Genomic DNA, 12,982 nt, shown 5'->3' with positions numbered 1-12,982 from the left:
TTGGAAGACCCCAAGTGTTTCTCTCTTCTGGTGAGCAGCCATCAGTGAACAGTTGTTTCCAAGCATTCTGCCAACGCCTTTTTAAGGAACTGAGACAGTTTCTAGCTGGGCACGGTGGCACATTCCCATAACTCCAGGGCCCTGGGAGGCTGGGGCAGGAGGATGGAAAGTTCGAGCCCATCTTGGGCAATTTAGGGACTCAGCAAGACCCTGTTTTAAAACATTAAAAAAGCCTGGGGATGTAGGTCAGTTTAAAGGCCCTGGGCTCATTTCCTGGTACCAAAAGGAAACAAACAAAGAGGAGGAAGAAGGGGGGCGGGGTGAGAAGGGCTTTAAAAGTCCATTGTTCAGTTTCTTGCCTTCACCGAGAGAGCTCCCACACACTGCCACGATCCTTTGCCATTTGATTCAAGAATGGCTTGCTCTTAGAATTAGATCTCAGGGGAACAGAGCTTGGAGACCTTCAAGTCTTCCGTTTTGCACTCACCCTACGGAATTGAGGGAGAGACAAGATTTCCAGGGGTGTTTACCTGCAACTCCGACCCCAGAGAGGAGCTCCAAATCGGGGCAGAGCGGCCAAGAGGGCCCCAGACTCAGGTGCGCTTTGACTTCCAGCTGGCAGGCCCTGCTTGTGGCATTTATAACCTCAGCCTTAGGCGATCACTCCAGCCAGGCTGGGGCCCTGGCACACGACAGTCCCCTCTCTCCAACTGGGGTTTAGACAGGCGACACTCAGGAAGCGCTGCTTAGAACAGGGCCTGGCACCAGGCAGCAGTCCCGATGAGGGAGCATTCCCCGGGTCCACAAGTACTGGAATCTCACGGCCAGCGGGGACAGGTGCGGTTTCCTGAGGCCAGTAAGATTCCGGTAAGAGGCGCTTCAGTGTGAATGAAAGCATGAACTGCCTTCTTCACCCCTTTTCTCAGTAAGTCTCGCAGGAGTCCTTTGAGTGAGACTGCAGAACCCGTAAGTGAGAAGGAAGACTGTCCTCTCCTTTGAGTTTCCGGACAAACCGGATGGGATAGACACTAGCATCAGTATAATGTGTTTTCCAGCACTGTGGATTTAACCTAGAGCCTTCACACTGAGCTGCATCCCCAGCCCTTTTAAGGTTTGTTTGTTTGTTTGTTTTTGAGACAGGGTCTCAATATGTCGATGAAGCTGGTCTTAAACTCACTGTGTGGCCCAGGCTGGTCTTGAACTTCAAGGGATTCTGCTACCTCAATCTCCTGAGTGCTGGAATTACAGGTGGGTACCACCATGCTAGGTTCATTTAAATTTTTATTTTGTGCCAGGTGTGATGGTGTACGCCTGTAATCCCAGCATGCAGGAGGCTGAGGTAGGAGGATCACTGAGTGCCAGTCCATCCTGCGTTACTTAGTGAGTTCAAGGCCAGCCTGAGCCAGGTAGTGAGACCCTGTCTCGAAAAACAAACAAACAACAACAACAAAACAGGTAAAAAATATTTTTGAGACAGGGTCTTGCTAAGTCACTAAACTGTCCAGGCTGGGATTAAACTTGTGATCCTTCTACCTCAGCCTCCCAGAGTGCTGAGGTTGTAGGCATGTGCCACCAGGCCCAGCTCAAATATAATTTTATTTTAAAACTATGAACACATGAAAGAAAATTTATATATAATGTACAAATATAAGCATGCATTAGGTGAACCACGTGAAATCGTCTGGGGGTATTTCTGTTCTTTGCACTTTGACCAAGCTTAATACATTGGCTTGCGATTTTATACAAAATGCTTAAATGTTACAATCGACAATTTATTGTCACTCATGGGGTCCGTCTAAAGACACTGTTCAAGCTGCTTCTATCTTCAAATAATTCTCTGACAAACTAGGTTTCCAAATCTAAAAATATAAAACTACATTAATATAGACAAAAAGGGGTTTAATTGGGTAACTATCAGATTGCATTATCTAAATGAATTTTCCACTCTATTAAAATAACAATGATTTAAACTTCAAAGTAAACTCTGCCTTGTTGTTTACCCTACCACTCTAAGTATGCCTGTAAAATAGCTAGATCTTTTGTTAGACGTATGTTACTGGGCTTAATTTGCCTTTGTTCCTTTTAAAAGTCTTGATTCACAAAAAGGACAGAATCATTTTGAATCTGCTTTCCAACAGAATCTTCATTTATACCTGTGTGCAGAAATGTCTAATTCTGACTGGGTACAAATAGATGGAACATACAGTGAATGTGGAGATGTTAAGAAGAGGTTGGAGGGGATTGGAATACCAAAAAGCTCTAAGGGAATTACAGAATATTTATGAAAATATGTGGCACATTTTGAAATGCAGATGTCTCTGGAACTGGAAATGTAATCATAGGAATGAAAACTGTCTTTAATAAATCTTCTTAATTAAAATCTATTGTTCGGGAAAAAAATATAAATCCTCCTCCAGTATTAGAAACAGTAGCAAGAGGTGGGAAAGGTGTGGATTCGATCAGATTGCAGCAGCAAAGAATTGCTATTAATATTAAGATTCCCTGGTTATGGCCCTTTTTTTGTTTTAAGGCAAAGAAATGGCATTTTGGTAGACTGAACATAAATTGTTTGCCATTATGGTACTCAATGAGGTGAAAACAATGGAGATTTGTAGCACAAAAATATAGCCAATTATTAATGGAAATAGAGAGTGTGTTAGAGTCACTGTCAAATCACATGAACTTCTTTCCCAGTCACAAGGGCTTTGAATGGGTGTTGCTTCTGTTCAAAAGACTGAAAATCAATTACAAGAAGTAAACTTGGTCTGGCCTTCTTCTCAATATTCAAATACCCTCAATCTGTTCAATCAAACAGATTACTTAAAAATAAATATTTTTGAGACAAGGTCTCATTGTACAGTCCAGGTTGGCCTTGAACTCACTATGTAGCCCAGGCTGGTCTTCAACTCATGGTGATCCTCCTGGCTCAGCCTCGAGTACTAAGATTGCAGGCATGTGCCATCAAGCCTGGCAAAAATAATCCTTTTTTTTTTTTTTGAAATAGGGTCTTGCTATGTAGTTCAGGCTGGCCTTGAACTCACTGTGAATTTCTGGCTTTGTATTTGTGGTGATCCTCCTGCTTCAGCCTCCCAAGTGTTGGGATCACAGGCATGCTCCATCACGATGGGCTTAAAAATCAAAATGTTTACATGACTACATTTATGAAAAAATATGCATAAATATTTCTCTTCTTCTTAGTCTTCAATTATCATTAAACTTTTTTTTTTTTTTTTCTTTTTTGGTACCAGGGATCAAACTCAGGACCTGTGCTTTCCGGGCAAGTGGCGGAACCACTAAGCTAAATCCCCAGCCCCTATCATTAAACTTTTAAATCACTGGATCTTTCAGTTAAGCCAATGTGGCCTAATTGTCATAACACATCAGTAAGTTGAAATAAGCTAATTCTAATTTGGGGGGTGGGGTAGGGTCCATGTAGTGTAGGCTGGCCTTGAACTCAGTATATAGCCCTGGCTGGCCTCGAACCCACAGCAATCCTCCTGCTTCAGCTTCTTGAGTCCTAGGATTACAGGCATGTGCCATCATGCCCAGCTAAAATAAACTAATTTCATAAGTAGGTGAGCTGAGGCAACCAGAGGTTGAGCCTCATAAGAGATGGGGCATAGCCAATCTCTGAAGACCCTCTCCTCAGTACTTTGGTGCATTCTGGAGCATAGGGTGGCCCCTGGTCATGAACGGCACACCTTGAAATCATTAGTATGCAGGGCCTTTTCCTGCTTACTTAATACAGGTGACAGATGTTCCTACACACAAGGCAGATATAGGCTTGGACTAAGGACAGCAACCCCTGACTTTGGGGGAAAAGTCACAAGGGAATGAACTATTCTACAGTAACCACCCACTCGGGGCTTGGTTTCAGAGGCGCTTCCAGTCTCCTTCCAGAGAGCTCCTTAGCTCTCCTTCTTTAGCTTCCAGATAAACAGTTCTGTGGGTGTTTATTTTATGTCTGTCAGGGAGGGGCCTCCATTGCTGATTGCAGGTGCCTGGACAACAGGTGGGGACGTTAGTTAGCAACCTCACTCCTGTGTGAGCAATGCTTCTCTCCTGTCGCCAGGACAGGGTCTGGGAGGGCGTTCTGCACATTTTGTGAGCACAAGGCTGGGAGTCTGTGTGCAAAAGACAGGTGTGGAGTTCTGTGTATAGAAGGAGGCTGTCACGTTCTCAATTCGCCCAGCAGCCTCTGCAGCCTCACTCCTGCCCGTGCAGAACAAGCACACTGGTGTTCTCTGGATGCTTCTTAGAAATGTAGATCCTCAGCCCCTAGCCCAAACCCCCTGACCCAGAGTTTGAAATTTAACACAACCCCCAGGCAGAGTATCTATGTGAAAGCTTGAGATGCACAGCTCTTAGGTCATATATTTGTGCTTCTCTATTAAAAAGAAGATCTTGTTTCTTTGAGATGGATCAAGAGTACAAACAACCCGTTTGCCATATACTGTATATCTTGTGATAATATTATATAGGGAACATGCTATCAAAAATAAAAAATAAATGTGAAGACATGAGAAACATTTTAGTCTAGAAATGACTTTTTTCCAGAAAACATGAATAGTTAAAATTCAGTGTCTTGTAAAAATTGTGGAAATTTTTTTCCTTTTAAGGAAGTTGGTTCGAATTGTTTAAGGCATGTAGAGCACATTGGGTGGTTGGCATCATCGGTCCCTAAAGGGCACACTGGACAGAAGACTCCCTCAAAGGCCCAGCAAGAGGCTGGGGAGAAGCTTGGGAAGGAGGCCTGAGCTGTACCCGGGGGTGGACATGCCTTCCTTTCCATGTTGCCCTCCAGAGGGACAATCAGACCACTCACCTGGTGGCTAGCCTACTGAGGAGAGCTACAGAAGAAAGAAAGAACTGCAAAAACCTTCCTACTGAGCATGATTAACAGCAGACTATATTTGCTACAGACTTGTTGGCCAGAAATTTCTTCTCTTGCTACTGCTGTGCCATGAGCCAGTTGGCTGCTGTCTTTCTTCCCAGAGGTGCTGCGGTGACAGGCGATCCTCCCATGAACACGCTGTGCAGAGGTGACGTGGGAGTCCAAAGACTGCAGTGCTCTATGGAGTACATTGACATTTATGAAGAATTAGGACAAATGAGATGATTAAAATAGTGAAGCATATGCATCTTTTAAAGAGTAGATTTAATGTGACCACAGATACACGAGTCCTGCAAAGTAACTAAGGCAAACATTTCTAAATAAAAATGACTCTTTAAGTATAAACACTATTTAGAAGATCTAGATTACATAAACTATTGATATAATAATGAAATGGAAGTACGAGAGCATACCCCAAATTAAGCAGCTTGTGACTTTTTCCTGTGTATGGTGTGTGCACTGAAGAATACATGTTTCAACTACTATACCGACGAGGAGAGGAGGAAGAAAGAGTTATCTCTGAGAGTTCCCGGGACTGAAGTTCCTTTCCACACTTTTTTTTACATGCCTACCTTACTGTAGAAAGTAAACTAAATTTTCAGGTAAAGTGTGGTTTATTGTAGAATAGAAAACAATTTTATACACATTTAAAAACAATCAGAATGTGTTTTTCACATCAAATTCATCACATATCAGGAAATATAAACATACCCGTATAAACAACACAGAACACTGTTCTCTCCACATTTTCATCATTTAAAATCTTGGTGGTGTCAAAATCTTTGGTTTCTTAACACTTCAGTCAAAAAGAAGTCCATTGGGTGGTACTTTTACTCATGTAGACAATGCATCTAAGTGTAAACATTTTAGCCTTTTATTCATTCATCATTCAACAAATATTTATTGAGTATGTAATATGTACCAAACACTGGGCAGTCAAAGATGCTTATCTTTCCACAGTTACAACCCAGTAATACACACCTGAAAACTGCATAGACAGAATGCTCCCCAATTTAAAAAAATAGCACAAGATAAACAGCTTCTTCAGTGGGCACATTCAATCAAAAAATATGGAATGTGGAACTGTAGTGTGGTGTCATATAATTTTATTCATGTTTTTGTACCTTAAAATCAACTCACCAAAATGGTGTAAGAAATACCTGATTTAAGTGAGAAGCATGAATAAGATATGGTATTTGGTACCACTTTTTCATGAATTAATTACAACAGGTCAGATGAGATAATTCCCAGATTACACACACACACATATATATATATTATATATTATATAATATATATATGCACACTTATAGATGTTTGGCAAATACGCAAGTGCTTTATTTTGCACAATGATTCCTGCTGAACTTAATGTGTTAAATGCTGCCAAATACAAATATTTAAATGTTTAAAGAACAACTCACATTTTTTTAAAGAAACATCAACATGAATTATTTTCTAAAACTTTCCAGAATTACTTTTTTTTGTAAATTAACAGAAATTTTTCAACTTTGCCTTTTTGGATGCAAACTGGTTTTGAAGTAGTACAGAAAAACATACGTGAGTGTGAGTACACGGGGTCATACGTATAAAACACTGTCTGCAGACTCGCAGCTAAACCAAACTGCCCTGATCATCTTATTTGCGGTGATGAAGAGAGCCACTTTTAGTTTAATTTATACATGTTTTATTTTTCAAAAGTTGTCTAGGGTAAAAGTCTCCAAACGGTATATGCCGAACCTATACTAAGAATATGTGGCTCAACTATTATGGAATAAATGATCTCTTAAAGTTATTCTTTTCTTTTTGGTTCACATTCATTGTTAATATGAAACATTAAACAAGTCAAATAAACAAAATTGGAAAGATTTGGAATAAAACGTGTTCATGCAATGCTCAAAGCATTACATAAAATTATACAGGAACAAGAAGAGAAACTGCAAATAATGGGTAAGTTTAAATTTATGAAAACTTAATTATGGCTTGCCATTCTTTATGTTTATCATATTCTATTTTTCTCAAATACAATAATGATTTTTGTTAGAAGTAAGTAATGTGGTAATTAGGGATTTTCCTCAACCTAGGCAAACAGGAGGACTATTTCAAGGGATAGAAAATCACAGCTTGGGAGTCATTTAAACTTTAAGATCTATAAGAAGGAATTTTAAATGTGCTAATTAAATACTTGTTACCATTTTGTGTAGGAATTCCTTTTTGTGAGAGGTGAATCACACATCTCTAAAGGAGGTAATAAGCACCCATCTGAAATTTGTATTGAAAGCTCTGCTAATTTTTTTTTAAGAGTTGGTTTAAGGGGGAAAAAAAAAAAGCATCCTTGGGCAGCACTGCTGAAAAATTAAACCTGTAAATTGAAAGAACTCGGTACCTTACAATAATGAAAATTTAATGATGTGAGGAAAAAAATCTAGAGTGTGCGAAGAAAATTGCCAGTAAAGGGTTTATACAGTTTAACACCTTATTGTGTATTTTTTTAAATGTAATGGTTTCCTTAGAGTGAATAAGTGCCTACATTTCTAACCATCTTCTAAGTATTGTTTTTCCTAATACTTAGGAAACTAGTCTTGAAGGGACAGAAACCTGACCTCTCCTGTGTGTACAGACAGGAAATTTATTCAGCCTATCTCCTTAGATTGGCTAAAAACAATGTATCAATTAATAGTGTATTGTGTGTTGACCGTTATGTCATATGTGTGCCCACACCAATGTTAAGGTAACCAAATAGCTCACGGACTTTTACTGTTTTCAGGTAATTCACACTCTCTCGCCACACAGCATGAATGAGTACCTCTCTGTTTATTTAATGTTTTATTTTCCTAGGTTTTGCAATTCAAGAATTATCTCATGCTTGAGTTGACCCCTATATAGTTATGTTTCCTCCAAATAAAGCAAGTTAGGATATCATATGAGGATAAACCCTACAAAAAAATATGTTCTATGTTTTCTAGAATGCAGGCCTTTCAAAAGAGTGGCAAATGGGATTTTGGAATGTATGCTCTTTGGTTGCTATCATTACAAATTTTAAAAATTTTCTTTGATTTAATGATATATTCTGATATAAAGCCAAATAAAAAACTTTCTAACCAGAAGTATAAGTAAACAATAACCTATCATTTTTCCAGAAGTATGACTGGCAAAAGGGAAGATCTCGTAAGATTTGTAGAATCTTGTAAAATATGCATTAGTGTGAGTATAGACTGAATGTGTAAAACTCTATTTTGATTTCCTGCAATTTACTTACCATTGGTTTAGAAGTTTAAAATTTCCATTATAATTTCACACTTACATTGGCACAATTTCCAGAAAGAAGAAAAATATGGCACAATATGTATGTTTTCTCCTCCTTCCACTTTTATATACCATACATCCTATTGTTGATTTACTTTAATTCTAAATTTTAAAATATGATTTCAGAATTAATACTATTTCACAAGAATCACTCCTAATCACATGTAATTTTATTAATTTTCAAATAAAGACCCCAGAATCCAAATTATCCATTTTCAATTTGGGGGACAGAAGAGACAATACAGGTAACAGAATAATAAAATATCAACATATTTTGGATTCTTTAAAGAACCATGCTTCGACAGTTTCCTACACAAAGGAGTTACAGTAGTAGAATTTACAAAAAACTTTATGTTTTAAGATTATTAATGGTGGTAAGATTAGCAAAAAAAAACTAGTGTAGAAATTACTATAGAATGAACACCTTGATAAAATCGAAGACTCAAATTAAGAGCATCATAATATCTAATACCAAGACTTAACATTACAGTTCATTAATCCATTATAATTCATTAGACAAATGTCCCAAGGAGAGGGCAGAATGTACAATGAGTATTTTCTGGAAATGAATTGCTAAAAATTAGTAGAGTCTGAAAAGACTTGAGAATTGGAAGCTCCAGCTGGGTTTAAAAGAAGGGGGGAAGGGATTTTATTCACTGTTAAATATTTGAAACACCACTTCAAAACATAAAACCATGACTGTCTCATCAGTTCTTAGTGCATCAGGCAGACTCTGACTCTCTCTTTAGGTATCTTTTTCCTTTCTAAAGATGTGCTTTAAAAACATGCACACAGGACATTTTACGTTGATTTAGGTAGACTGGAGAGGACTTGGTCCAGAGTAGGATTTCAAATTGTTCCACTAAATACAATAACATTTGCACCCATGGCAGCGGTCCATAATAATTTAAAAGATTTCATTTTACTTATCATTGCAAGCCATTATCTGATCATATTTGACCTACATATTAATATTTTCATTACCATTCAAGCCCCTTGCCCCCCCCCCCTTTTGCTCTGTATAAACTGTCAGCCCTCTTCACAGATACTATTTATTTATTCTGGAAATATCTGGAATTCTTTCACCCTGTCTTTTCTTTCGGGACTCCCTCTCTTCCTCCAAAGTATTGATATTAATGTCTGGGGGAGGAGGACACATCCAACCAAAGCCATAAGACAGGGAAAGAGGTCCCTCTTGATGGCATAGTATGCGAGAAGTAGAAAAACAGAGGGGAAAAAAAAGAAAATGATAATTGTTTTCTCTAAGGCTATTATCTAATGCGAAAGCAAATAGTCAGTCTGGAAATCAGCTAACAGAAGGGGATTAGAGAGGAGATCTGAGAGTGGCTTGATTCCTAGCAGAGCTGTCTCTCCAGCCAGTGATGAGACGCAGGCAGGGCAGCTAGGAGCGCTCCAGATGGCCTGGGAAAGTGGTCGTCTTGGGTTACTGCAGGGCACTGGGGCCACCGGAGCACAGGCGACCGGGGAAGGCATCATTAGGGAGCCGGCCCCGGGTCCAGTCTGCGAGAAGGCGAGGCCAGGAAGGAGGCCGCCCGCCCGTGCACCCCGCTAGCCGGGCCTGCCCATTGTTAACATATACTTGACCTCCGTGACCCCCGCGCGACACAGATGTCTCCCACCTCCGCCGCCCCTCGCCCGGCCGCGCGCCCTCCCCCCTGCACCTGGTAGCGGGCGCGCGCGGAGCCAGCCTGGCGCGGGCGCTCTCGGCGCACAGCGCGCGGCGCTCCTGCTCCCCGGCGGACGCCCGGCCGCCCTGCAGATAAATGCGTCGCCTTCCTCGAGAGTGAGCGAGGGCGGGCGAGGCAGACGCAGACGCCGCCCGTGACAGTGGCAATTCCCTGCGCCCCACATCACATTTGTCTGCTACCGCAGCTACAACAGAAAAGCGGAGGGAGGGAGGGAGGGCGTAAGGAGGAGGGAGGAGGGGAGCGCAGCTCCGCACGGCTCGGGCTCTGCGCGCAGGCTGCGTGAGGCTGGCGTCCCCGACCCGGGCTTCCTGCGCCGCGGCTCGCTGTGCGCGGCGCCCGGGCAGCCGCAGGCGCTGGGCTCCGCGACTCCGCGGCCTCCTGCGAGCGCGCGTGGCGGACACTCTGGCCTCGCGAGGGGAGCCGCGCCGCGCCCTCGCCCCCTGGCCAGCACGGGAGACAGGAAGTTTTATTTGCAGCTCGGAGCCCGTGGCGGATGGTGGGACTCTCCAACCCTGTGCAGTGTAAGTGCCCGCGGGAGGGAGGCGGGGACGGGCCGGGGCTGTTACTGTTAATTACTGTGCCGATGACCGTCATCTTCGCGTGGACCGTTCGACCAAGAGGCTCCAGGCCGTGCTTGTCGCTCAGCTAGAGCAGACCGCGCGCCTGGGCAAAGGAGCGGCGCGGTGACTCCGTTCTGCGGTGACACTCAACTTCGCGGGTCGGCCGAGGATGCGATTTTTACTATTACATCTCTCCCACTGCCTTTGAAAAATATTTTTTCTTTCCTCTCCATGATCGCCTCATGTGAGCAGGAAAAGAAGCATGTTGCCCCACACCCCGACAAAACAGCTGGTCAAGGCGCCCACGGTGTGTTTGGCAGGTGGCCCTAGACCAGCGTCGTGGTGCTTTTTAACTGGAAGCGAAAAGGTTGCTTTTGACGGTGGAAAACTTAGCCCTAGGAGCGAGCGAGGCGGAATCCTAACTTGGCCCTAGCCTGCTGCCACTAGGGTGAGAGTGCTCATCGAGCTGCCCGAGAACTTTTCCGTCACCCCTGGGCATTTGGAGTGCCCGAGTGCGAAGCCCCTGGACAAACGGTGGGCAGCTGCTCTCGGAGTGCCGGCCGGCCGCGCCCGCCTGGGACAAGTCTCGGGCTCCGCAGCCCGGGACCCCGGGGTAGCTTCGCCCCTGCGGGAGCTCCGTGAGCCCCGGGCTCCGCCGCCTTGGCCCCCTCACTGTCTGCGTCGCCGCCCCGGCCGTCGGCCTCTCCTGGGCGGAGAGCAGAAGCCCAGATGGAAGCCGCGTCCGAGAATTCCTTTCGTTTTGCAGAAATCCCTCTGGTGAAGCCCCGCACCCGGCCGCTCTGCGACCCCCGGGTACCCGAAAGGGACTGGATGATGGGCACATCCGGACCCCTCTGGGGCGGACCGGCGCTGAGCCCGGTGCTTTCAGCCAAGACGTTTATGTCAGAAGAAGGCGTTTAAATCCGTTTTTTGGGAAACTTTTTTGTTTTGTTATTTGGTAAGAGCGGTCGACCCTTGGAAAAGTTTGAGGATTATGATTCCGGGAAGTAGGATGTGAACCACGACTGTTACTAAAAATAGCCGTTTTCTCTCCTCCTCTTCCCGCAAAGGGCCTTTCAGTTGGGAGGATTTGGCTGAAATGTCCTGCAGCCTTGGTCTCCCTTATTCCTTGCACAGCGTAGAGGAGAAATCTTTTTCGAGTTTAGTTTTTCTTCAAGATTGAACAACACAGATCCGAACGTGTGCCCGCCCGGCTGCTGCTTCCCGGGGAAATCTGCAGCAGGTCGCTCGGAGGGGGAGCTGGTACTCCCTGGGAGGAAGGAGATCCTGCAGCACCGGCGGGGAGGGCAGGGCCCAGGGAGTGAGGACCCGCAGAGCCAGAGAGGCCACTCCAGACCAACTTCATGTGCTTAATGTAACTCTGAGCCCTCTTGAATTTTTAACTTCGCTTCCCTTAATTAATCTGCCCAGGGCCTGTGTATAAATGGCTGTCTACAGCTGCTGCAAATTGATTTATCTCCTGATAAAGGTTGGGTTGCTGACCAAAGCATTCTTTCTACCTTCTGTGTGAACTGAAATGTGTTTTACAGGATTTTTTACCCCTCCTAGTCTCCTTTTAAACATCTGGACCATTTTTAAGTGCACTCAGTGGCTTTTATTATCATTCCCCTCGTTTGCATAGACCGGGAGTGGAACTGGGTCTGTACCCAGTGAGTCCACACTCCCTAGAATACAAATTGACCAGCTTCTCTGTGATAAACGGTTTGTTAGTGTTGGGGCCTCCTTTAGAGTTTATTGCAGCGTTTTGCCATCACCATGTGAGGCTTCTGTTGTGTCCAGTTTCTCCTGTCACACAGTTCCTTAGAAAAAATCAACAAATACCATCATTGTTTCTTAAAACAGCATGGTCCCAATTTAGCTTTGATATGTACAAACAGAAGCAAATTCATAATTCTGTGCATTTCCTCCGTGTTTATCCTTATAGTCTACTTTCAACATTATGGTGGCTGTCAGATAATAGAAATAGGGTGCTATGATTTAATTTTGTTTTATTCTTTAGAATAATAAAATACCCAGTATTTATCAGAGAATCTTTGAGCCAGGCTGTTTTGTTTTTTTTTTTTTTACAGCAAGGATGGATGTAGAAGAAGTTGAAATTTATCCTTTTCTGTGTTAGATGTAGCATTTGACATCCATTAGTTTATTTTTTCAAAAGACAGAATTCCAACAAAATAACCACAGAATCAGTCTTGCACACAAAAATTGACTTTGAGATTATTCTGAGAATTACTTTATATTAAATATCTTTGTTTAAACATTGATAATTTAATTACAAACCATTTATACAGCAGTCACCTTATTTGCAAAGCTAAATATTGTGTGGGAGAATTTCAGAATGTAGCATCTCCAGTGTCCAGATCTCCATAGTAAAAGCAGTGGAGAAAACTATTTTTTCTGTAATGCTTGAACAACTCAAAGCAGACCAGAAGTCTTTGAAATGATATTCTTCTTTGTAGCCTAAGTCTCTTTGACCCACTAATACCTGGTAATAATTT

General features: G+C 42.9%; 1 long non-coding RNA gene and 1 pseudogene across 1 annotated transcript; one reads left to right on the top strand and one right to left on the bottom strand.

The window, feature by feature from the left end:
• The first annotated feature begins 315 nt into the window (after nucleotides 1-315).
• On the top strand, nucleotides 316-4,692 carry LOC147828217 (uncharacterized). The gene is made up of 3 exons (XR_015451150.1): nucleotides 316-597; nucleotides 1,141-1,248; nucleotides 3,249-4,692. It is a non-coding gene; the product is annotated as an uncharacterized LOC147828217 (long non-coding RNA).
• A 4,509-nt stretch (nucleotides 4,693-9,201) lies between these two features.
• On the bottom strand, nucleotides 9,202-12,319 carry LOC147828216 (uncharacterized; annotated as a pseudogene).
• Nucleotides 12,320-12,982: the final 663 nt, after the last annotated feature.

This window comes from Heterocephalus glaber, unplaced genomic scaffold (assembly GCF_053883595.1).
Source record: "Heterocephalus glaber isolate CG9 unplaced genomic scaffold, H.glaber_assembly_v1.0 deba00001223, whole genome shotgun sequence".
Classification (NCBI taxonomy): Eukaryota; Metazoa; Chordata; class Mammalia; order Rodentia; family Bathyergidae; genus Heterocephalus; species Heterocephalus glaber.
Note: the sequence above shows the minus strand (reverse complement) of the source record. Positions and strands in the feature narration are given on the sequence as shown.